The sequence below is a fragment of the Liolophura sinensis genome, chromosome 8, assembly GCF_032854445.1.
Source record: "Liolophura sinensis isolate JHLJ2023 chromosome 8, CUHK_Ljap_v2, whole genome shotgun sequence".
In the NCBI taxonomy this organism is placed as follows: domain Eukaryota; kingdom Metazoa; phylum Mollusca; class Polyplacophora; order Chitonida; family Chitonidae; genus Liolophura; species Liolophura sinensis.
Window position 1 is genome coordinate 34,733,533 of NC_088302.1, and position 26,790 is coordinate 34,760,322.

At 36.8% G+C, this 26,790-nt stretch overlaps 1 protein-coding gene across 1 annotated transcript in view; it reads left to right on the plus strand.

Annotated features, from left to right (window-relative positions):
* Positions 1–222: 222 nt before the first annotated feature.
* LOC135472273 (ubiquitin carboxyl-terminal hydrolase 35-like) overlaps positions 223–26,790 on the plus strand; it is a 43,642-nt gene continuing 17,074 nt past the window's right edge. The window contains exons 1-2 of the mRNA XM_064751706.1: positions 223–284; positions 2,933–3,063. The gene's annotated coding sequence lies outside the window, so the exon portion shown is untranslated. The remainder of the gene's footprint in view (positions 285–2,932; positions 3,064–26,790) is intronic.

Genomic DNA, 26,790 nt, shown 5'->3' on the forward strand with positions numbered 1-26,790 from the left:
TTCTCATAGATATAAATGTCACCATGAACTCTGCATCACTGTACATATATTGTATCCATTACATTTATTTCCCGGATAGAAACCGCCCGTGTGCTAAATTCCCTCCTTAAGCCCAAAGGTGAATCACACTACGCCCACTGGCATCACAGAACTGCGAATAGAATACTTGTATACAGAGTACTTTAACTGCGAATATTAGAGCTCTCCTGTCAGTGGAGGTACATAACACATGCCGACAGAAAGCAGACAGTCGTCAAATTTCAAAGAAAAAAATACATTTTCAGGTAAACTGTTTGCACTTTAAAAAGGTTTGTAGGCTAGAATTTGTGGAAAACGTTGTTTTCATTAGTTTAACTGTTAAGAGTATCATAAGATGTTAATTTCGCTCCTGGGGCTGTAATTGTGTTACCAAACGGTCGAAATTTGCGTGTTAAGATTTCGCTAAATCATTGGATTAGGCCTATTTGTACACCCTCACAATCTCCGGTTAATGATACTTGTAAATGCTGGGCTTTTGGTATGAGGGTGAACACTAAAAGTGAAATGTGTACATGTGGCTAGACACAGTGTATCCTCAGTAAAAAACATTTATCACACAGGAGTCCTTATCTAGCCGTAGTCCAACCTGGTCTCCCAGTAGTCCAACCTGGTCTCCCAGTAGTCCAACCTAGTCTCCCAGTAGTTCGATTAAATGTTTAAATCCATTTTGAACTATTCCTGATATTTACCTACACCAGTGTTTAATCAGTGCATTCAAAAATCTAGTTGGTCTATTCCCAAAGCACTTTATGGAATGAAGTGGGCCATGAGGTGTAAAGGCCTACCCAACATCTTTCTCTTGACCCATAGACTTTTCGGCCACATTCAGCAAAACATTTGCAGTTTTGTATTACCAAATCATTTAGATAAAATTTTCTCCACTGTGCATGCGTGATTGAACCTTATAGGTAGAAGTAAAATGAGGAGTATCCTGATGTCCACAATCTCATTCTGAGAAGGTCATTCCGTATTCCAAACTTCCTTTTGCTTACCTTATTCGTGTCATCTCAAAATGGTGAAACTTGTGAAAATGTAATTAGGTAAGCTGTAATAAAACCTTATGCATGCTGAGCTTCTGAGGATGGCCTAGCTGAACTTGTTGGTACTTTGATATAACAGGATAGGGTGAGAGAATATGGTAACTATGATTTTATTTGAATTCCATGTGATTTCATAGCAAAAGAGAGATTCTCCAAGAAATCAGCGTGTTTTTAAGGAGGTCTGTCAGCAACCAGTGGATGGTCGTGGGTTTTCCCCGGGCTCTGGCTGGTTTCCTCCCACCATAAAGCTGGATGTCGACATATTAGTGAAATTTTCTTGAGTACTGCATAAAACACCAATCAGATAAAGAAATATTTTTAAAGACCAATGAACTGAACCGTATTTCACACCTAAGCAGAAAATGTTTATGCTATAAGTCAGTAAATAGCAGTCTAGTGCATAAATATTCTGTTATGCTCACTTGACATGCTTGATGTATACATGTATTAAATTAAGCCCATTCACCTACAGAAAATTGCCAGTGAAACCATATCATCACTTATGAAATGATATGCAAATGTAGTGTTGAAATAATAGCAAGTTGAACTGTCACCGAAACTATAGAACCACATCATCCAGAGACCTCAAACAAACAGTAAAATATTAACCATAACAAATACCATTATACCACATTCATTCTTGGTTTCCAATGGTCAGTATGTACACTGTCACATGATGTTCCGCAAAACATTGATGTACAAGCTCAAGCAAAGCTATGTCATGCTCAGAAAGTAATATCACACATTTATGTGTTTATTCTACTGCAGTTATCTCCCTTTATGTGCCTCTATATTTGTTTGTAAATAATTTGGATTGTCGTCATATGACTGAAAAATTGTTAAGTATGACGTTAAACCCCAAACACTCACTCATTAAACAAATGGACAATGGCTAGCTCTGTTATCAATGTCCATATTCTGAGATGTAAAGTGCTATCTGAGCCAGGACAATGTTTTTTTTTTCAGTATTATAGAATGAAATACATGCTGGAGATGGCATGTCAGAAATTGTCAGCTCCCAGCAAGTGATGTTCAACTTGTGCTTGGCACTCGTTAAATATTACTTCTGTTGAGCTAACAATTCTTGATAGCCATAATCCCATCCCTCAGCATGCACTATCTGTTTAATATTCTGTAACAATGTGACAAAATATACATCAAATCCAGCCTGTAAAGCAGTAGTCAATGTGTTTATTTGATCATAGTGGTGAGTACAGTTCTCATTATTTAAGTTTGCCATACATGACATCTGATACTTTCTGTCTGCATTGAAGCATTTAAAGTTTTTGAAACCTGAGTTTAGGCAGGTATTTTTGTAAGGCTATCACCAGTGTTAATGCTTTGAGAGGTAAAGGAGCAGATGAAGGCATGTTGGATGTACATACAATCCCTTGTAACGCCCCCGCTTTATGCAGCCTTGTTTTCACAGTTTTGATGAGTTTTGGAGTGAAGGTTGTGAGCAGTAATAATCAGTTTTGTTTATTATTCTTTATAAAAGATGATGAAAGGTGAGGAGTATTTGAATGTCACAGTGCAATTATGTCTGTGGCTCTGCTTTGTGTCATTTCATGTTTGTTAATTAATAAATTGCTTATTTGTACAAAGTAACATTTTCGTGACACCCCTAGGGTAAAGAGTTTAAAATAAAGTGAAATAATTAAATTATGATTCAATCAATTACATATTATGAAATTTATGTGTTTTTATAATGATAAACATACTGTTGTTATTCCAAAGAAATAAATACTTACATTCAGGCTCAAAATATGCATTTCAGCTTTCACACCTGTACTATGCAAACTGTCTTTGAAAATAAATACGAAAATTTTGCACTCTGTATATTTTTGTTGCAGGCATACATGTACAGTTTAATAGCTGCATCCAACAGTCAACATATCTGGCAGCAGATGTTGGAGATGGTGTGAACTGAGTGAACCTGTTAGATGCTGTCACAGGCAGATTGTCAACCATCATAAATCATCAGGTAGGTAAACGCAGAGCTTAGGCTTGCAACCACTGTAGGAATCTAAATGAACTTAACAGGCAGATATATGTCTGCAACAAACACAACATGAAAAACGCTACATACATGCAACAGAAATTGTACTCGTCAGCAATCACATTAAATTTTCAGTTGATTAAATCATAGGTATTGTCCCCCACCCTTGAGGAATTCTCTCTGTCCTTCAGTCTGTTCGTCACTCAAACCTATCTTTGTTAATAAAGTATCTCAACCATTTTTCAACCACTGAAGTTTTTACTTTATATGGCTTGACCTCTGAGAGCAGACAAGAGACGGTTGCGATTGCAGGGGCTCATAGAAGCCAGATGAGCCGGTATTTGGTTTGTCAGTTGAATGAAAAACTTTTTATATGTATTCAGTTTGAGGTTGCTTTTTGAAAGAAATATTCAAAATTGTACATAAACTCAATTTAAACATCTATAAAGTTCCGTGAAACAACTTGTTTGCGTCACATGTTATCTCACTTTCACGGAAATCTTCATGACCCTTTGCGTTGATTAGATTCAAGAAAGCAATTTTTGGAAGTGGAGGGGCGTGTGAAATCAAACATGACATATAGTAAGCTTCTTTAGTTTCAGCCAAATCAGTCCTTACAAATAATTTGACTTAGTTGGGTCTCCAATTGTTCTGTTTTTGAGATTAGCATAGCACGAGTGACTGCATATGAGCGCACACAGTCTGCCTGCCTTCCTCCCCCTGATGTCAGGTGGTGCTAATATCTTCAACTCCTTTCAAGGCAAGCACGCAGTTTGCCCCAGGTTTCCTTTTCGTTGTTTTGTGGAGTTTGAAGTTTGATAAATGGCTTATAGCCACAAAATTGAGAAGCCACAAAACGTTCTTTCCTGATAGGAACATGCATTTACCAGCGACATTGATTCGCTATAAAAGCGTGTTTTTTTTGTTCAAGGACTGAACAAGGAGGTATGTGCCAGACGGGACTTCAGGCCATTTAAGTCCAGCCATATTTGTCGTGGGAAAAGTGACAATTTATTGATACATGACGTAGCAGTGTATTCTATCTCTGTAAATATGTAGGCCCTCTGTTTAAATGCCATTATAGTTAATACTCCATGGAGTAAATCACTATTTGTGGGTCTCCTTATTTTCTCATTACGGGTGACTGATTTTCGAGGAAACTTTCATGTGATTAGTACCCACTCAATAAGTCTAATCAGGCTTCATTTTGAACTGCTTTTGTTGATTGAAATTTTCGATTATTTTGACAAGTAAGGATAGTATTTCAGGAGAATTTAGATCATACACAGAGTATTCATCTGAAGGCACTATGCAGATTAGTTTCTAGCTAGCCAAGGATCTCGGCTGTTATCTTTTAACATGGGGTTAGACATAGATATCAGTTGAGGAGTCTTCCAGGTTGAAATAGTGGTATTTAAAAACACCTTAGTGCGTGGAAACACCATGCCACAAAACCCTGTGCAAAATGAAAAAAATACATGCATTTACTGCGCTAAACTCCATTAGATTATGTTCACCAAGACACTCTTTGTTCCTCCGCCAATTTTTGCCACATTCTGTAGCTTTTAAAGGAGAAGAAAACTTAAAACAGTGACACTATAGCCTGAAAAGAGCACATTTTTTTGTATCTGGTGGTGCCTGCTGCATAATTTTGCGATTTTTCCTCGCCATACACGTAAAGTCTGAAAACAGCAAAGCTGGCATAAATCACTTAGTTCATCGCTCCATCTTTAACACCCTGTAATTAATGCTGGGGGTGTGTTGCCTCTCAGCCAATGAGAGTTGTTAAATCTGCCGGCTTGTGCGTGAAAACTTGGAACCTACTTCCAACATTCCGGTTTCCCGATCATCAAGCGGAAAACGAACTGTACTGTTCGCTACCTTATGGGAAGAAGAGTTCTACTGGAAATGTACGAACTGCACTGCAGCGGTTTCCAACAGCAGTTCTCCTCCTAACACAGAAGACTTCAGGGACTAGTTTTTGGGCAAAATGGAGTTGCCCACAGTGGACTTTGGCACCGACGTTATTTATAATTTATCAACTTGAAGTACATATTAGAATTTTTTTATGGCAGACACCTGCAAGGAAATGCAGACTCTTTTTAATGGTGTTTGTGTGATATTTAAATTTTCTTTTCCTTTAAGGCTGGTAAATCCAAGATAATTCACAGTTGTGACTTAGCTCACATGTCATGTTGACATTGTAACCTAATAAATCGGGTTGTTGCTTGACACCATGTCTCCATGTTTTGGTCAGATCGCTGTCAGGTCTGACAGACAGAAAGCCATGTTACTGCGGAGGCACGAAGACTATGGAGCAGAATGAGCAAAATGTGCCAAATGTCAGATTAAGTTTGCAGTAAAAACGGGGGGGGGGGGGGGGGGGGGGAGATGGTTACTTTTAGACTTATTCCATAATCCATTAATGCATGACCATTTGTCTTGATTCGTGAGTACTGAATATCTTTTAAATGTGATGTCAAGACCAATCGCTCATGTTGTGAGTTCAGTCAATCTAGACTGATGCCCTAGGTTGTAAGCTTTCTAGGCAGGTCTTAACACTTGACTGAACTGGTATCCTGAAATAGATGTAACAATATTAAACTACAATGTGTGCCAATTATCAGCTTGCAGTATCAACTAGCTATAGGAGGCCAGCTTGAGTTCATCTATAGGCAGTGATAATTACTTCAATCAATGAAGTATTGTAACGTAGCAAAATATTCAATTTTAGTATCTCAAATGGTTTGTCGAAACAAAAAAACCCTCAATTTCAAGTGAAAAAATACTCCATTTCACCAAGAAAGTAGTGGTTGGTATGTTGGAAAAATTACTTCTATGAACCTCTGGATTGATTATTGTTGCTCAGGGTAACCCACTTTCATAGTATGGCTGCTGTCAGCCATCTTGGATTTCCTGGCACCCACAGCATTCTTTTTTCATGGGTTAACACATACTGAGAGCATGGTAATTTGCCTCTTAATGACACAATAGCAGGAGATCTAAGCCACTGGGCTTGTTTTCAGTTTTGTGTATAAGCATACACCATGCTTTACTTTACAAGATTTCAAGATTATTTCGTGTATGTGATCATGGCGAGCATTGTGGTGAGAGAAAACTAGACTGAGCCTGGGGCAAACCCAAGAACATCTACAGGAGAGGAAGCCCACATGAACTTGAACTCAAGGCGACCGCGTGGGTGGGAGGCTCCTGAGTCATTGTGCTACGCTAGCACAGAGGCTTCCAGTTATAGTAGTAGAGAAAATTTTCCATACATTCTTATTTCACATGGATCTGCTGAACTGTTTGTAAATCTTCTCCCTTTTGAAATGGACACCTATGTCACCCATAATGGTAGTACATTGCACTTCAATCACATGACCACTGTGGTCATTTGTCATCTGTGTAGTGCCAGTCTGTAGGACTTTTGATCACATGACACTTTGGCCATTTCCCATTTATAGTGCTACCATAGCACTTCTGATCACTTGACCTGGCACCATGGTCATTTGTCATTTAGGAGCTATGGCAAGTACATACATGTACATTGCTCTTTTGATTTCTTTACCAATTGTTGTCATTTTTCAGATCTATAGTGCCAGCACCATATATATGCAACACTTTTGATCATTGTAACTGACAGCCAAGATTATGTAGCATTTTAACCTGATATGAGTGATGGGAACTGTTATGTTGTCTGATGACAATGAAATCTCCTCACATGTTCACGGGTCATATAGTGTCTCTCTCTCTCCCCCCCCCCCCCCCACCCCATTGTTATCAGATTTTATGTTGTCTGGGTTCTGATGTAATCATCCTAAAGTATTTACACCTAGAGCTACATGTACAATTCATGCATGTAACTCAAGGGATATAACTGCAGGAAATGAGTTACACTTAATTCTGTGGTTTTGGCGTGTTGATTTGTATGTTTTTGTTTGCATACAGCTGTTCATGTTTATATACTGTCATAGTGGTGCCCTATCAGAGTTTTGTAGGTTAAGTGTATTCTGGAGCATACAGTTTTTAACTACATGCATATAGTCGTCAGAACAAATTTCCAGTGGCCACTTAGATCAGTTTCCTCCTCTCTTTCGAAATAGCTAAATTTAAGTTGTTGGTTGTTTTTTCTTTTAAATCACCATTTAAGTCAAATAAACTTTAAATTAAAAAAACTTAAACTTTTAAATTTAAAAATACAAAAATGCACTATGATTAAAATTATAATAATAATTTCTAGAATGAGGTACCATACAAGTACATGTGAACCTTAAGACTTCATATACTAACGGTACAAAATACTAATTTACATTACAAGGGGAAATAACTGCGTTCAGTACATTAGGTGTGCTAGAACACAGAGTCACATACTTGTAAGGGTAGGGATTGGCATTTCTGATACCTGTCGAAGGACAAAGACAGTTTGCTTATTTTGAAGATGAGGTGAAAGGAAATTCAACACCTATCCTCACAGCCTACTTAATAGCAGAATATAAAGGTAGTGATATCAGTCTATTTCAACTATTGCCACTGCAGGGTTAGTTTTTTAATATTCAGAGCCAGTGACCAATTCTTTTGTCAGACTCACACCTCATTCTGGTGACATCCTAATTTATATCTTCTTCATACGTGAAAGGTATCTGTATATAGTCAGCTCACACAGAAATGATAATTAAAGGTAGTTTGATAGTTTTAACTATTCATCTTTTGTTTTCCTGTTTCCATCACAAAAAGTCTTCAATCCCCATTTATCTGCTCATTCTTTACAGTTTAATACCCATTCTTCATGTTCCATGTGTGGCTGCTGTATGGTTTGTGTGTGTGTGCACTCATGTTTTTGTTTTTTTGCAAGGAGTAAATGGTATTCTTAATAACAAGTGACTGTACAGCCCACAAACAAATCAAAGCTTTGTATGTGTACACTTTACTGTCCACTTCCGCTGGATTGACTTCCATCATTCTTTCATTTCCCACTTCATTTGCCTTTTGTGTAATAGTGACTTGCTAATTAGCTGTCCAATGTATCCATAGAAAGTGAGAAAAGAAATTACCAGATGGAATAATTTTAATTAGTAGTATTTAAGTAATAAACTGTTTCCCAGTTCCACATGTGAAAAGGTTATAAAACCACATATTTTTCCTTCTTTTTTTCTCTTGTCTTTTATTCTTAAATCTATGGTCAAATAGCTTATTTACTGGAGAAGATGTCTAATTCAGTTTCAGGACCTTGAGTAATTAGTGTTTAATTAAAGGCTTGTTTTTCATAATCAAATGCTGCGGTCAAACAAAATGTTTTTTTTACCTCAGTATTTCAGGAATCTTTGCCATCTTTGTGCTCACAAATATCAATTGTAAATGGTTATACAAATGAACTATTGTTTTACCATCTCTTCTTCACACTTTATGTTATCAACATTGCTAATGTGCATGCACTTTTTCCTTTTGTATGACCTTATTATCATAGATAATAGATATCAAAATTTACAATTAAACCTTTCACTTTTATTTTTGGACAATGACATTGAAAACAAGTTTTTGAAAACATAGTGCTATACTTTCTTATGACATTTTTTTCCATTTGCTGCATTTGTATACACAAATTCATTGATGCCTGCTTGTAATACATTTTTTGACTAAAATTATGAAATGGTACAGTACATCGCAGTGTCTTTTGGCTCCTAACTCTGTACACTAACATATGCATGTATCAGTTCCCAGCATATGTGCATAATGTATCTGAAATATTTGCTGTCCATAATCTTGAGCACAATGCGGGTTTTTACATTTACACATACATTGTGGTCCAGGTTTATGGGTGGGGGAAAACATACAGTGCCTCCAGTTACTCAGACACACAAGGTGCAGGCTCAAACCAAGCCTTAGACAGGGAATATGTGTATTCCCCAGCTCTCACTGGGTGCAGGGCCTCCGTGACAATAAGCGCTCAATGACCCTGGCTGTTTGTGCAGTCTAATGTTCATTGCAGACCACTTGTCTGCAACCAATATGGTGAACAAGGGAAAGTTCATCAGCAACTTGCCAAAGGTCTGTGGTTATAATGCCAGGCACTCCAATTTTTTCCACCCTTAAAACTGACTGCCACCTTGTAAGTGAAAAATTCTTAAGTATGGCAACAAGCAACAATGAAGTAAATAAATAAATAAATATTAGAGCATCACTTCAAGGTTTTGTGATCATCAACAATGCAAGTGGATAGAGTTAATATGCTGGCTGCCTCTATCATTTAGTTTGTGCATATTTCATGCTAATGTCAGGATGTGCTCCAGGTCAACTTGTGCTGGTTTAAACATGTACTTTGCTGGCATGTTATGTATACACTTAAATCTGGATGATGCTATTATGATGTAACAGTCAGTATAGTAATTCTTCAACCTTTTCGCGTGTTTGCAGTGTGTTTATTCAGGCATACTCTGAAGGCATTATTCTGTGTTGACTGATAAAATAATACTTTCTGTGAAGCCCTGAAACTAGCCAGTCCAACCAGTGTAGTTTTGTCTCGACAATTAAACTGAAAATGCCCAGAAAAGTGATGTCCAGTGATGTACATACACATTTACATTTGTGACAGGGTGTCAGTGACCTCACAGATATTCCTTTTCATCATGTTCTTTCATGGAACAGTGATTATTACAGTAGATAAGTATGTACTTAGATCAATGTATAGATATCTGTCCATGGAGGAGCTGTGGATACTTATGATTTTTGAACACATTGTGATGATAGGCATTGATGTGGTTTTATTTATTGTGTTACTTGCATAGTATTGATTTGTTAACATTTGTTTCATGGAAATGTGAGTGTATTTTTATACTGCAGGATATTGAAATGGAAACTATAACTTTTGATGTGCCTGATGGTGAATATGATAGAAAAGTTTATCAAAGTGGTTATCAAAGAAATTCGCCTTTTAAAATTTTCCATTTGTCAATCTGCCATTCAGAGGTGAAGAAAGCATGACTTTGCCTTAAAGGTGGCATATTTGCACATGTGAACTTGTGGAATGCAGTCTTAAGAACAACAAGCTATATTAATGCCTACTCTAAGCTGTTCCCCTGGGGTCCTTGCACAACAAGACGTCGATATTAAATTTAAAAAAATAAACTTCTAATTTGCAAAATCGTGACTTGAGGTACTGATAAGATCTCCCAGCATTTCAAGTATACAATTTAAGGTTGTTGATAGCCAGAATGTTGATTATGTGGGCTCAGTGAGGCGGCAGGGACAGGTTTTGAAAGCCCAAAACTGTCAGCAGAAGCAGTCAGCCTGTACGTACCACTGTCATTACAGATGTAATTAAATCACAAAATGGAAAGCAGGATGTACCAGTGGTATAAAAGTGCATGTCTCCAAACTTCTGGTGCATGCAAACTGGGTTCAACCCTCTCACTGGTCACAAAATTTATAGAGTTGCCCTCTCTCATTGTTCATAGGTGAGAATAAGTGGTTGACAGCACAGTTATGGGGCAGTTAGTGCAGCCTTCATGTTTGTGTGTACATTTACTTTAAGACGTTTCTTCCACAAATGTTGCATTTAAGTTCATATGAATTTCACAACCCATGGGCAAGTTAATGATCAGTATCACCATAAGTCCCTAGAAGTATGCATTCCCTATAGCTAACCTCCACAGCACTTTACACTTTTCTTCCATCTCTAACACATGATGTAATGTATCTGTGCGGCTATAAATTCTTTTTTTTTTTTTTTTCTCTCTGTTGTGAAGCTAACGTTTGAGACACGGCTGATGCATGGTGGGATCCCACCACGATTGTATTGAAATGGACAAAAAAAATTACGACAGCAGAAAGTTTTTTGAAAAGATGACAATGTCTTCGATAGTAATTGTTTGAGAGTTGATTGGAAATATAAAAATAGTCATAACAATGTTTATCAGAGTCATAGTTTTTAAATACAGAGTTTCGGTTTCAAGGTGTGACCAGTTCTTCTAGCAGCCATTCACAGTTAGACTTCCCATGATTCAGTTCACAATTTCCACCAAAGAGGTTGGCATATTTCTCCAGCAGTTGGCACGAGACTAGCTATAGGGAAGTTGCATACTTCTAGGTAATGGACTTCTGGTATCACTCAGTGGTTTACACACTAGCTGCTTTAATCCATCTGTACATAATTATTTAAAAGCGTATAAAGAGAAGCCTTCTTGAATATAGCACTAAATGCATACCTAATTCTTTTAGAATTTGAGACAGATATTAGCAGTGTTGAAAGTAGAATATTACATTTCTTTACCAGCCTTTTGGAAAAGTAAGGATATGAGCATGCTGTTCATTAGATGGTGTAACTATGTGAGAAAAAAGAAACTCAATCTTGCTGCTAGATTTACATATGCGTTTGCTAAAATGAGTAGACCAGGTGTCCAAAATTTTGGATAAAATAGGGGTACATTAAATATTCAGCAATTGTTAATAATTAATACATGAAATAAAGTCCAGTTGAACTGCAAAGAAAAACACAGTCAGAACTGTATTTGAAATGTAAATAAATGTTTAAAGTGTATCATCAGTAATCAAAAATAGGTTGTGCTATGGCTACACTGTAGTGCAATCAAATAACTGAAGTTTGTGAATCATTTGTATTTATTGTCAGTTTAATATCAAAACCGATTCTGTTGAAATTCTTATTTGTCTTGATGTACATGTATGTTGATTTCAGTTTACGGGCATGTTATAGTGATAGGAATCATTTATATGCGATGTACAGATCAGTATATATTGTAAAAGTAAAGTTGCCAGCTAGTGTACAAACTTCTACACTTTGAGCCATAGTACTACATTTCTGCAAACTTGCATTTTTTTTTTGTTTTTTGTTTTTTTGTATTTAAGTAAATTGCTAATAACTGTTTACTTTAATAGGGTGGTGCAAAAAACTGTTGCAGCCAGGCAAATGCTGTATGTTCTCCTTATGAGCATTTGAAGGTTAGTAGGTGTGTTAACACGGTCAGTTACCAGGTATTTGTTCCTGATCACTTGTTCACTTTATCCTCGGGCAGGGAAGGTTTTACTGAACTGTGTCTTCTGCACACTAAATTAGGTTATTTCTGCTGTATTAACCCTGCTAAATGATAATGTGTTTACAGGATCTCAGAAGTGAAAGAATAAAAGCAAAGGTGCCACAAGAATTAGTTCAATCAAGTGGAAATTATAACTTAACTTTTATCTGACTATAACTCTCTGATTTTTTGCAAGAATATCAGACAAGAACAGTAGAGTATATTAAACCTATAAGCATGCAGTCTTCCTCACGCATACTGTTCATAAATTCTGTTGAAGGAAACAAATTTTTTTAAATTAGGAAATATATATAGATAGTTTGTATTGGTATGGATGTTTTAATGGATCTCCATGTAAATTTTGTATCCATCTTCTTACCAAATTTTTCTTGATACTCAGGCTATAGACTACTGCTGCTATTTGCTCAACTATATTGAAGAGACAAATACATTTAACTCATTTACATCATGCTTTATTTATACAACCTTCACCTTTGAACCTGCAATCTTCCTGTAAAATTGCATGTCAGGATTTTTTTCAGTGTGACAATTTAGCTTAAATTCAAGATGCTGGAGGATAACATTTGCATCATGTACATATCAGGGGTGTATGATATCTCAGTTGTATGTCTATCTCTTTGGGTGACCATGCTTCATTTTTGTACATCATCAGCTTGTGTGAACTTAGAGGTGGAGAAAACATAAAAATGACATAAAGTTCAGATGAAAGAGTGCGAAAAGTTATTGTTGAAGGAGACAAAGACACTTGAAAATAATTTTTGTATGGTGGGTATTTGGGACCAACTTTTGGTATTTATAGTCTTTGTTTAATAATGTCAGAAATGAGGATGTAAGACAGGTTTAATAAATATTTTTTCACTGTTCTTTTCAGCTAACAAATGTATTAAACCTCAATTGGGATCATATTTATATTTTTAATATGTTCATAAATATTATCATAATTTAGGTTAAATGCATGTTTCGATATAAAAAACAAATTTACATTCAAATAAATTTATTAGACAAACATCACATATTTATTTAGAACATTATTATGCAACAACGATAAATACCAAAAGTTTGTCCCAAATACTCAACATACAAAAATATTTTCAAATACCCTTTTCTCTGGAAAAAAGAAATCCCCAAAAATATTAAAGACCATATTTGCAAATAAGTTTTGACGCTCTTTCATCTGATTTTGGCATCTTTTTCATGTTTTCTTCTCCTTTAATTGACCCAACTTTACCCTTGATTTGCACTGGGTAACGGTGAGCACATTACCTACATGCAGCTATATAAAGTGGTAGAGTGCGTGCTAATATTAAGCCACAGATTCAAGATCAATCTGTCAAGACTAGTTTTATCAAGACTAACACTTCAGAATTGCCTTTTAGACATTCTCTTGGAGCTTAAATGATATATGAAAAGGAACTAAAAAACAAAGATTATGTTTCTATGCCAAATGAAGAAAACTATGGGGTTATCTTTATACCTGCTAATTACCCCTCTATATTATGCATATTTTTCATCAACGGTCAAATTTTTAAAAAATATTTACATCATCGTTGATCTTGCTCGGAACCCAATGAACTCCTTCAAAGTGCCCTGAGACCTTTAAGCATTATGGATAGGGCAGGGAACACCTTTTTTTTATAAAATGAAGAAGTTAAGATCTATGTATGTGGTTGTTTGTTTAGCTGACTTCTACGAAGTACAGGGGTAGCTTACATATATCTGATACTGCAACATCGACATCCACGAACAGTGAAAGCAGTGTTAGGATAATTGTTAGGGTTGCTATATTAAAATTTATCAAGTATAGGTTTCACATACATGTCAAACACAATTAATCATGAGATGGATGCTCCATGGTTGATGCTCTTCATGCATATTAATTACTTTAAATTACAAACTATTTATCTTTATGACTTAGCCCCTTGTCTTTTGAAATTATATTAGGTTAAATGTGTTACATGTTTTTCAAAAAGTACTGCACATATTGAGCTCCGGTTTTGCATGCATGTAATGCACAGTAACAAAACAAAATGCACATAATTACAAAATTCATTGCTTCAATATTCATTAAGTGGCTTAGCACTTAATGTTCCAGTGTGGATGCCCTGCCTGTGTGTTAATTTCTGTAAATCACAAAATTCATGTCCTTCATGTCTCTTTGTGTATCAGAACCCATGTTAAGCACTTCTAGCAGTAAATTTAAAATTACTTTTAAATTGCAAAGTACTTTAATTATTCAGCTGAAGTTCTGTTTCATGTGTCTCCTACAGGGGAGCTCTGTATAAAGTGGTATTTCCTCTTGGTAATAAACACTATGTACATGCACATGAACAGATTACCAGGGCTGTCTTGTACAGAGTGATTATACACACAGATATACATGTAAATTTATATGTACTATCAATCTATTTAAGGCTAGTATTTGTACATATCATGAGTTTGACGCAAATTAAAATATTTACGGCAATGTAGTTTGCAAGTGTAATTAAAGTTATGGACACCCACTATTAAACCCAGGACGGGTCTTACCAAAGAGTATAAAAATAGTACTTGTTGCTGCCTGACCTGGTGCTTAACACTGAGAGATTAGAGCAAGTAAACAAGTGGTTGGCCCGGTGTCAGAATAGTGTCACTGGGTGAAGTGTCATGTCAGGTGTCTTCGGCATGATACTTCAGTGGTGGCAGCACTTTGACGGCATGGACTCTGTGGGCCCTGACAGGAGAAGTCACAGTATGTGTACAAACACCTAATGACTCTTCGTTGTCATATGACTGAAAAATTGTTAAATATGAAGTAAATCTCCAATCATATAAACATATACACATATATAAAGGCTTTGTAAATTAATACTACTGTGGCATTCTTGTTGTACATGTATAAATTTACATTAAACTTCCTAGTTGGGTAATATCTCCATGTACAGGAGGGTGTGCATTGTAAGTCAAGGCTACAATCACAATATCCTAGTAATTTAGTCAAGGCTTCAATGATCCATCTGTGCAAGAGGTTTTTTTTATATTGTAAGTTTGTAGCATTACTGTTATGATATCATAGTCATTACAGTAATCATAGGCTTTTGATCCATTTGTGCAAGCTGCCCTCAGATCAAGTTCATGTATATGCAAAGTTATGATTAAGTGGCCTTCATTTTTTGTAATACTGATTATAAAGAGGAAAGGAAAATATGTTACACATGTATGTTACTAATTAAGCAGATCAGATACTATCGTGTACGTCTAGTCGTAAGACTGAAGCACTTTCATGAAAGGATGTGGCTTTTTGTGACATGACAGTTCAGTGATAGATGATGACTGTAAATATATACCCTATCTCTTCTAAAATTTGGGACACCTGGTCTGCTGATTTTAGCCAATAAAAATGTAATCCTAGCAGGAATATTGAGGGTTTTTTTTTACTCACATGGTTAGAAAGTCGGAACATTCTCATATCTTTAGTTTTCCAAAAGGCTTGTAAAGAAATGTAGTATTCTGCTTTCAACACTACTAATATCTGTTCCCAAACTTAGAGGAATTAAGGTGTGTGTGCATATATATATATATATATATATATATATATATATATATATATATATATACAAGAACATGTATATTTAGACATTTTGTGTATTCTAGAGCAAACTATCATCATCTCTGAAAAAGTGCAGAGCCCACTGTAAATTTCTTTTGATGAATGAGCAGGTACAGGTGTCACAATAGTCCTGTCAATCAAGCGTTTGTCTTATTATTAATATCATTTTTTTTTCTTCATTTTAACGAGGTACAAAGGTTAAGTAAAGATTGTTGTGTAAAAATGTTTTGAGCTATGTAGTGCTCTTGGAGACAAAATCATGATAGACACATGATAGAGCTGTAGAGATCAAGAGGCCAGTGTTTAGCCAAAAGTACATATATGTGTTTTTCTTCACTATTTTGTATAATTATGAGCGGATGTAGACTTTGTTTTGTGGTGCGCCACAGCCTTTATTAGTGAGGTTGAGCATCCAGATATTAAAATAGCATTCTGTAAAATATGGAAAAAAAATGAAAATAATTAACATAAAGCAATGTTCCTTCCTGTCTTTTACAGACGTTTTTGCTTCTTGAAGTAATCACCAGGAAAATAGTAGACATCATGATTAAAACTGGTCAGTGTCATAATGAACACCATCCCTCCCAGAAGGCATTTTTAAAACGATATTTAATACGATTCAATGTTTCAGTTATATTCAAACTGTTTCAATGACTTTACCATGTTAAGTTTATCAAGAGGTATAACTTTGTTCCTTTGATTAGGAACCTTAAAAGTAATATTTGGTATAATAAATGTGTAAATTAAAAAAGTATGTAAATGGTAAAAGTCATTGTGGGCTTAGTACATTTTTTTTTTTCTCAGATAATTCATTACATTTATTGTTTCAAATCTGAAAATGACAAATGCTCTTTAGCCCTACAGGGTTAGTCTCACTAGCACAGTTTAGTGTTGAACATCTTCTGATGAACCATCCAAACATGCTGGTTTTGTGGTTTTGAAGTTTATGTTCATACTGTGATAGAGTATCCCGTATAACATATATAAATAAGTATTCATTGGTCGTAAACCAGATAAGCTCCATTTGTCCCTAATTAAATCTGAAGGAACACCATAGAAACACCTTCATGTCCTTTATATGTGTATATGGGGTCCAGCTTATGTTCATATGATTGATGACACATAGTATGGTAGTTTTTTTGGGCCATGTTTTAAGGTATCAACTAAGGACTTAACTCAGGATGGTAATTAATTTCACGTTGTTAATACATGTATGCCAGATTATCACCACAAGGCATTGGCTCTCGTTAGGCTTTGGGTGAATTGTTTTCAGTTCAGTGTGAATTAAGTTTGTCCAGTCTGAACACTCTGTGTGTGATCTTTGTCTACATTCAAGTATGATTTTGAAATTCAGCGGTTGTCGGGTACATTCAAGCAAAGTGACTCCACAGTATAGGTATAATAAAAAGACGTACAGCATAGAGAGTAAAATCATGCCAAGCAACCACAACAGGGTGATAGCTGGCAAATTATCACACAAATTAACCGCTGAAATAAGGCCTCCTGTCAGTATAATACTTCAGTCAAGGTTTTATTTGGACTGTTCATGTAAATGCACAAATCATAGCACCTTAGATGTCCCCTGACACCATATGGCCTAAGCAGAATTAGGTTAAAAAAGAATACAATGATGTTAATTGCAAGTTATTAGACATTACTGGTCTAGAATTACTCAGAATGCTTTGCTATCATCACATTTAACATACAATCAAATTAAAACAACACAAAGGGACATTTTAAAAAAGTTACTTCTAACTGGGAAGAAATTTCTGGATTATCCGCTCCCATGGAGACCATAAATTGCACTGTCTTGCCTCCGTTGAAGAACAGTCACCAATATGGCATCCCAATCTGTATGCATGTCGCATATGAAAAAGTTCTTCATTAACTTGGTTATGGTTTGCCCCCAGGATCCCCTACTCCTCTACCCATAAAGTTGGCTCATTGTCAGGGTGAAGAAAGTTCTTCATTAACTTGGTTTTGGTTTACCCCAGTGTCCTCTATTCAGCCACCCATAAAGCTGACTGCCATTGTCAGAGTAAAGAAAGTTCTTCATTAACTTGGTTATAGTTTACCCCAGTGTCCCCTATTCATCCACCCATAAAGCTGACTGCCATTGTCAAAGTGAAGAAAGTTCTTCATTAACTTGGTTATGGTTTACCTCAGTGTCCCCTATTCAGCCACCCATAAAGCTGACTGCCATTGTCAAAGTGAAGAAAGTTCTTCATTAACTTGGTTGTGGTTTACCCTAGTGTCCTCTATTCATCCACCCATAAAGCTGACTGCCATTGTCAAAGTGAAGAACGTTCTTCATTAACTTGGTTGTGATTTACCCCAGGATCCCCTATTCAACCACCCATAAAGCTGACTGCCATTGTCAGAGTGAAGTAAGTTCTTCATTAACTTGATTGTGGTTTACACTAGAATCCTGTATTTATCCACCCTTAAAGCTGACTGCTATTGTTAAAGTGAACAAAGTTCATTAACTTGGTTGTGGTTTACGCCAGTGTCCCCTATTCATCCACCCATAAAGCTGACTGCCATTGTCAAAGTGAACAAAATTCTTCATTAACTTGGTTATGGTTTACCCCAGTGTCCCCTATTCAACCACCCATAAAGCTGACTGCCATTGTCACAGTGAAGAAAGTTCTTCATTAACTTGATTGTGGTTTACACTAGGATCCTGTATTTATCCACCCTTAAAGCTGACTGCTATTGTTAAAGTGAACAAAGTTCATTAACTTGGTTGTGGTTTACGCCAGTGTCCCCTATTCATCCACCCATAAAGCTGACTGCCATTGTCAAAGTGAACAAAATTCTTCATTAACTTGGTTATGGTTTACCCCAGTGTCCCCTATTCATCCACCCATAAAGCTGACTGCCATTGTCAGAGTGAAGAAAGTTCTTCATTAACTTGATTGTGGTTTACACTAGGATCCTGTATTTATCCACCCTTAAAGCTGACTGCTATTGTTAAAGTGAACAAAGTTCATGAACTTGGTTGTGGTTTACGCCAGTGTCCCCTATTCATCCACCCATAAAGCTGACTGCCATTGTCAAAGTGAACAAAATTCTTCATTAACTTGGTTGTGGTTTACCCCAGTGTCAGTGGCCGATTCCACAAGGTCGTTTCTGACTTCAGTCAAAATTTAAAACCTCCTTACGATGCTTAATTTTTGATGGTGTAAGTTGAAATTGGAACATATTTGTCATAAGATACCATTGCTGAGATGGACAAAAGTTTAATTTCTAAAGCCCAAAAATAAACTCTAAGGTCTTATTTCAAATTTTGACTTATGTCAGACTCGTTCTGCTAAGGGGTCTCTCTCACCTCAGATAATGTGCCAATCTACGGGATATTTATAATTTTGTATGTAGGCTGAATTGTTGTTTTATTCATCAGTACATGTACATGTATGTCAGAAAGTGTCAAAGATGACACCTAAAATTTACAAAATTTAAAAAAGGTGTGTTCCACATATCTGTATTACAGTACATGTAAGTACATATGTGTTTATCCTGTCACCACCTCAAACTGTAAACATTTATATTTAAAATTAAGAATAGTTTGTCTTAACAGTTTTTTTTTATTACATTCGAGCATGTAAATGCTAATTGTATTACTTGATGTAATGATACTTGTTAATATTAATTAATAGGCGTTGTGATTTCTTTGTGCAGCTATTTTTAACTGTCTGTGGATGGGCATTTCTCAGCTCGCCTTATTGTTTTCAGAAAATTAGATTTAAAAAAAAATTATAATGCAGAACAAAGTCGCATGAAATTTTCTTCTGTCTAAAAGCAGGCTCAATGGTTAGGTAGGGTTATACAGGTTAAAAGTGAGCAACTTTTCTTACCTTAAAATTTAACCTCAGAATTTTCTCCACAAATGGGACCGTAAAATCTTCCCACCACGAGTTATAAAATTTTTACGGCAATCTTGTTCCCCTCTTCTTGCCCCATTCCCCCTTCTAGCCCCATTCCTTCCTCTGTGCCCAATCCTTGTCTATTCCCAATCCCCTCTTCATGCGCAATCCCCCCCCCCCCCCCCCCTCCGTGGCCAATCCTCCCTCTGTGTCCAATCCCCCTCGCTTTTGTGTAAGTGAAAAATTGTTGAGTACATCAGCTAAAAGCACCTACCAAATAAATACATGTAAATAAAAGTATTCTAATGACACACAGGCTGGGTGTGTTTTCAGTTTATGACAAACTCAAAACCCTAAGGAATAGTGTATTCCATTCTTAATTTTGGCTGACAAATGAAGGCAAATATTTTGACTAAAATATCTTAGTTACAGGTAAAATACAGTGTTTTTGTTGTGTGCGTTTTTTTTTTTTTGGGGGGGGGGTGTTTTTGTGAACCCACAGTAGCAAGAATTGAAAAGATTTTAATTGATTTGATTGGTGTTTTACGCCGTACTCAAGAATATTTCACTTATACGACAGCGGCCAGCATTATGGTGGGAGGAAACCAGGCACAGCCCGGGGGAAACCCACGACCTTCTGCAGGTTGCTGACAGACCTTCCGCAGGTTGCTGACAGACCTTCCCACATCATGCTGAAGAGGAAGCCAGTGTGAGCTGGACTTGAACTCACAGCGACCACATTGGTGAGAGACTCCTGGGTCATTATGCTGTGCTAGCACGCTAACCAAATGAGCCACAGAGGCCCCGAAGTGTTGCGTTTAAATTGTTGTCAACAACACAATTATTCCAGATCTAGAAGTAAGTGCAATGTATGCTTGCCTAGGAACCCTTAGACGTGGTATGGAAAACAATTACAGCAGTGTTTATACATGTGTGTTATCTGTTTTATTGTGGATACTATGCAGTCATCTGGCTTTTTGTTAATCAGATTGTATGCACTTGACCTGGGGGCACCTGGAAGATATTTTACATCTGCCTCAGAATATCTGATTTACATCTTGACGAAAAAAGTCCCTAGGTGTCCAGTCAGATTGTGACCAACAAAAAAAGGAAGAAAATGTGGCGTTCAGTGACCTATAATGCTTTTTTTCCACCTATTTATGGTTTGTTTGAAAAGTTTAGGTTTCCTTTCACTAATGAGAAATACACTGTGTACATGCAGGAAAATCATAACACAGATCAATGATTAGAGATAAAGGTGGACCTGACAATGGGTTGCGCACACCTTGAAGGTAGTTGTACAAAAAATTTGTGAAGGTTGAGCGACCGCAGTCTTATCCAGTTAATACCTAGGTGAAGTGATAGACCTCATAGCCTGCAGCAAGTAGCGTTAGTTGTGGTGAAGTGCTGGCTATTCTTGACTGTTGTTAATTACACTGGGAGGGGAGTAGGGGGGGCCTGATTATTTCTGTCTGTGGCACAGGCCCACGACAGCGTCAACCGTCGCCTGTTTCTGTCAGAAATCTGATTGGCCGTGCATATCTGTGCCCTTAATGAGAATGTAGTGGAGCTTATAGAGAGAGTGGTCTTGCAGTGCAAAGCTCCTAGCCGTTCAGTCTAGTGGACTCACCCCCCGCAGGTGCAGACTCTGTCAGTAGGACCTGAAACTCACAGCAGTTTTACTCAGTTGCCGACTGTAGACTGGATGCACCTGTAAGGGGCTGCTGATCTCTATGTTTTTCTTCGTGACATACAGACTGACTTTGAAGGCTAGCTGCTATGTCACCTCATTGGTATACCTGCTGTAGCTGACAGTAGCCAGGAGCTAGTTTAGTAGGAGAGTGAACAAGTTTCTTGAGTTTGTGGGACAGTGTGTAACTTGTGGACTGAACACCCTGTACTTTAGGGTGTAAGCGGGGAGAGGGGTGAGGAGCGGTGAAGCAGATCTGGTCTTCGCACCTCACTCATCATGATGGGAACATTGAAAGCTGTCAAGAAGGTAGGCCAACTATACAGTGAAGCCTCATAACCAACTTCTCTCTTTTGTACTGTTAAATGTTTGCATGCCCCAGTGCAAAAATATACATGTGTTGTATTGGGGCATTAGTGGCCATTAGTTAGCGCGCTAGCGCAGCGTAATGACCCAGAAGTCTCTCACCAATGCTGTCGCTGTGAGTTCAAGCCCAGCTCATGCTGGCTTTCTCTCCGGCCGGACATGGGAAGGTCTGTCAACAACCTGCAGATGGTCGTGAGTTTCCCCTAGGCTGTGCCCGGTTTCTTCCCACCATAATGCTGGCCGCCGTCATATAAGTGAAATATTCTTGAGTATGGTGTAAAACACCAATCAATAAATAAATAAATATTTGGGCATTAAGAATGGTATGGATGAAGGTTTTCAACCACAAAGTTGGCCGTCCATGCCAATTGAGTTTGGGATTACTCAAACTCCAATTATACGCCCTCATGTATAAAGGTTACATGTGTTATAAAGGGTGTATATAACTTGCACCAGAAGTTCAGCAGTGATATATATGTACATATAAATTAAGGCTATATCAGTACATGTATGTGACTTCAGACTGTTTGATATACATGTAATAGAAGCCAGTTGTTATACATCTTGGTATAAATATATGTGCATACTTTTATTATTGCCAGAGGTATAGCTGTTCACAACACACCCATTAACATGCTGAACCTGCCCTCAGACTGTACACATGATATGAAAACTACTTACGGGAAAAGCTGAATTTAAGAACACAATGAACTTAACCAGAAACCTCAGCACTAAAACCGTTACCTGTAAAGTAAGGAAGATTCTCCATAGACAGTTTTCTGGGATCACTGGTGTGTCTGGCTGACGGTTTGTTGCATAATAGCTGAAAGTACAATTCAGAGAAAATTATTATAGTCATTTATTAAAATATTTAGTTAATTGCATGCACTGGCCCGTTAAGTTTCATTTGAAGCACGGCCTGTTTTACATGTATTTAACAATATTACTCTGCAAATCAGTGTAATAGTGCATTGTACATAATAGCAGTAGAGGAACTGTTAATAGTTGTATATATTAAAGTTTTGAGTATGAAAAGGTACCTTGTGCAGCATACTGTGTACACTGCACAAGTTGATGTAGTGCAAGAGCTTTGCGAGTTCCAGTAAAAAGTCTTTGCAAGGCCATACATGTATGTGTTGGCGAAGATTTATTGGCTTATGTGAAACTTCAGGGGGAAGTGATTAATCATGCCAGTAGTATGAAGTAATTTTGGATGAACTTTTTTGTGGCCGGACGCTGAGGTACTGATTAATTTGTTGATTTTTGTCATGCAGACATAAGGTTAAGTGATTGATTGTGGTTAATCATTGAACCTTTTTTTTTTATTTGATATGTTACATGTACATGTAACAGTAAACGAGATGACAGGTTTAAATGTACACGTATTAATTGAGACGGTGATTATATGACATGTAGATGGTGTATGTGCCATAATTTGTGTACTCAGCATGTGCAGAGTTTTATTGTAAAATATGCTTTATCAAAAACAAAAACAACATCTCAAGATCTTCTCGCATATAGCAAGGTCCCCAAGAGAAGAATTGGAACTTGAAAAAGCAACTTTTTTCCTTTGATGTGGTTATTAAAGGATGATTTGTATCTACAACCACAGCTTGTAACAAAACATTTAATATTTATGCTGTAGTGCAGAAAGCACTATAAGTGAGGCATCTACACAAGCCTGGAAGTGAGCTACAGGTCACAAGGGCAAGGACAAGGACAATGTCCTGCTCTAAACTGAAGTTTGACAAGGGCCGGCTGGTTATTGCAGGGCAAAACTGCCATGAAGAAAACTTGCAACTTCTTTTGATAATGTGCCAATCTTGTCAAAATTATTTCCTGGCTTGATCTGGCAGTGTTAAAGTAATGTTCTTTTCAAGTGACATTTTCATTTTCAGTCATGTTTGTGGTTTCAAATACTAGATAAAGACACAAAAATGACATCTTTTAGACTTAACTTTTCCTGGTCACTCCTTAATCTTGTACACAAGACATACACTTTAATATAAACTAATGTAAACATTCAAACTCCCTATAGATTGTCCATCAAAACATTAATATAACAATATATCTGGTTATGAATTTTATGAAAAAATGAAAGATAACAGTATGTAAGGCAAATGTTAATGGAAATGATAGACATTTATAGAATTTAGTGTACGATAATATTTTTGATATGTAAAAAAAAAATGGCTGTGATACTACAACTTGAATAAAATAACATGTCATTCAGCGAAGACCTGTGAAGTAACAGTTGATAATTAAGGGGAACTGCCATGATTGGATCAGTACTACAACGGTAGTCAGATGCCCTTATGAATAATTCCTCATCAGTGATGTATATCTGAAGGTGATGATACCCTGATACCTGTACATTCCACTCTTCTGATTTTATACGCAGACATTCACATGTTTCAAATTTCTCAGTTCTGAGGTGTGCATTTCCTGTATTGCAATCAGGAGATGGTGTTATGTTATTGAAGCAGCTAGATGACTAACACACCTTTGTTTAGACTTCACACTAACGACATGGAGAACTTCAGCTATGAACTCCACTTAGGAATGAGTCTGACCGCTCAGCTGTAATGCAGATGAAATACTCTGCAAGCATGCCTTTAAACAGCAAACAAATAAAAAAAATGTGGGGTATGCTTAAAACTGAGGCATTTAAAGCAATGACATATGAATTAAATATTCAGTGTTCTTTGATGAAGTAGGCCTATTCACTGAAACAGTTAGCTTTTAAGCTCTTTTTCAGAATATTTTGAAAGTATGAAATTCCAGTGGGATGATAATGCATTTTAATATGGAAGTATGGTTTACTAGCATATGTGTATGCAGATAATTATCACCCCTCATGATACATGATGGATTTGTTACGAGTTTAGTTGAAGTCTACGCCTGGGCGCTAGCGTTCTTAAATACCTGAGCATTTATGTTTGTGCATAGATCCATGGCAGGTATGCTAATGAATTAAAATTTGACCTTAAGCTACCCAGCAAAATTAACTGCTGTGTTCAAAATGTGTAGGATATTAAAACGAATTCCCCTGTGGGGTAATATTATTACATACCACAAGTTGCTATATTAATGCATGCCCCCGGGGGCAGGGGCGATGTGGATGGAGAGAGGGGAGACCAGTGGTGGTCAGAGGTAATGGGTCACTGGTCCGCAGGAGGAAGAATATTGAGAAATTTTTATGAAGGCCCTACAGCTCTTGTAGACTAATGTAAACCCTGAAGGGAACTATACTGATAGAATAGTACTTTATCTTTATTCAGGTAATTGCAGACTTGACAAACACACATTACACCCAAAGATAGTATTTAGTTCACCTGTTCTGTCTCTATATGTCAAGTTATGACTGATGGTTCATAAGGCCAGATTGACACACTGTTAAAAACTTATAAGTGTGCACAATATATGCCTTTTTAGTATGTATTTACTTTTTTATACATTAAATTGTATTTCTCAACACTTCTCTGTATGGCGTCCATATCTTTGAAATAGAAAATGTTTTAGTTAATGGTTATATATTTTGACACACACTTGTAAAGTACACAAGAGTTTGTTATGAAATCAATTTCTGTTCTCAGTAATTTACTGTTGGTTCAAGATAACAAAAATATGTTGTTGGGAATAAAAGAGAAAGCCTTAGTGAAGTAAATATGTCAATGAAACAGACAGACCATACTTGTAGTTACATTGATCATCTATTCAACTGTGAAAACAGTGATGAAGTGAACAGAAGAACGCATATCAGTAGGCTACAAAGCTAAGGTATGAACGTGATTCACTACACTACAGCTACTCATCCAGGTGGGTGTAACAACACCTGTGCTATTTGAGGAATTGATGACGCAAACCCATTACATGCCTGCCTTTTGACATGGATTTTATCTAATGTAGACTTCTGATATAGATACAGCTTCAGTCCTTTGCATATTGTTGGTTTGTCCAGCCTACTGCATGGTTATGGAGAGATATTATTATCTTTCTTCACTATTATTAGTTTTTGGAAGGCCATGTATTATCAGACCTTCAATTTTTATGAAGGTCTTTTGTGACAGGGGAGTGTATTTTTGTTTAGATCTTGTACAACTGCTGATTCAACTAGAAGCATTGTTACCCCAGTGGATCAGTCTGTTACCAATGAAGCCACAGGGTCAAATCCACTTCTTGCTGTTTTGGCTAGTCAGAAGGTTTGTTAGGTAAAGGCCAGTGGTTTAGTCATGCCACAATTTATGATTCCCCTGAGAATATACATGTACTTAACAGTACGTACATTATAGTCTTATTGAAGGTCCTCTGCAAGGTAGCATGCAGTTTTATGAAAATCCTAGGTATTAAAGTATGTGCACATGTAGTTTAACATGGTTAATGGGAGAGAGTAGCGTTTAATGAAGATTAAGTACAGTCAGAAAGAAGAATTTCATTAAGGTCAAGTACAGTTAGAGAGTAGGGATTGTACCTGACCTTCAGTTTAATGAATGAGTGAATGATCGTGGCTTAATGCCACATTGGCGGCGATAGTTTAATGAAGGTCTGGTACAATCAGAGAGTAAAGTTTAATGAAGGTCAAGTACAATCAGAGAGTAAGATTTAATGAAGGTCAAGTGCAATCAGAGAGTAGAGTTTAATGAAGGTTAAGTACAGTCGGAGCAGGGTTTAACGAAGATCAAGTACAATCAGAGGTTACTGTTTAATAAAGGTCAAGTGCAATCAGAGAGTACTGTTTAATAAAGATGAAGTACAATCACAGAGTAGGGTTTAATGAAGGTCAAGTACAACTAGAACTGCATGGAGTTTCTTGGCTTCCAAGAGGTCTGTACACACAGCTGTTAGCGTCCACTTTCTCCACCACAGATTTAATAAATCATTTCTGTGCTCTTCTGGAAAGACTCCAGGTAGGTCTAGTACAAGCAATAAAAAAGACGTAATCCATATTAGACCAGAAACTCTCCCAGTGAGTGAATTGCATGTACCTTGTCAAACCAAGATCTTGTGTTTTCATCAAAAAGAAAACTATTCAGGCAATACCCAGCATCACAACACAAATGAACCATAGTGTCCAAACTTAAAACTGAAATAAATTTGGTAAGAATGGTAAGGAGTGGACTGGATTTGAACCTCAGGTTGCTAGGACTGGTAGTCTGG